General features: G+C 43.2%; 1 non-coding gene across 1 annotated transcript; it reads left to right on the top strand.

The window, feature by feature from the left end:
• The first annotated feature begins 263 nt into the window (after positions 1–263).
• On the top strand, positions 264–345 carry trnas-gcu (transfer RNA serine (anticodon GCU)). Its single transcript has one exon. It is a non-coding gene; the product is annotated as a tRNA-Ser (tRNA).
• Positions 346–738: the final 393 nt, after the last annotated feature.

A 738-nucleotide genomic window follows, 5' to 3' on the forward strand; every position in this document is an offset into this window, starting at 1 on the left:
CTGTCTCGGGTTCTTCATTCCGTTGACTTCAAATTTCACAGAATTCAACTGACCTTGTTACATAGTCATTTCCTCATTTTTGTTCAGAAAAATGTGTGCACAGTGTGACAGTGGGAGTGCACTTGCCCCACAACCCAGGGGTCAGACCATCGTCTTGGACTGTGTTGTTTCTCATTTCACCAACACCAGGGAGAAACATCTGCTGCTCTGCATAATTTACGAAATTCAATTATTCATAAGGTCATAGCTTTTCCAGCGTCTGTGACGAGGTGGCCGAGAGGTTAAGGCGATGGACTGCTAATCCATTGTGCTCTGCACGCGTGGGTTCGAATCCCACTCTCGTCGCTGTCATTCACGGCTTTCAATGGTGCTGTTTTCAGCTGTTGCATTAAAACTGGAGCTCCAACGGTCAGTTTATATGCTTTGTCGCTATTACAAAATCGCAAGGAATAGTTTGTGCCGTTTGACGAAACTGCATTGAAATGGAGGTTGCTTTGGGATAATGAAACGAAACGCGATTTTTTTTTTTCATTACAAGCTGCTGTGAACGTTTTTTCGTATGAAAGACATCCAGGAAAATCAAATACCGAGAGCTGCGAAGTGCATGTTTATGCAAAGGGATCCTTAATGAATGTTTTGTCAGATGAAATCTGGAGGAGGTTGAGTAGAAGTTATTCATCCTGGTGAGAAGAGAACAGCGAGACAGCACAAAATAATGGAGATATTTCAAAGGGGCAG

The sequence above is a fragment of the Chiloscyllium punctatum genome, unplaced genomic scaffold, assembly GCF_047496795.1.
Source record: "Chiloscyllium punctatum isolate Juve2018m unplaced genomic scaffold, sChiPun1.3 scaffold_225, whole genome shotgun sequence".
NCBI classification, from domain to species: Eukaryota; Metazoa; Chordata; class Chondrichthyes; order Orectolobiformes; family Hemiscylliidae; genus Chiloscyllium; species Chiloscyllium punctatum.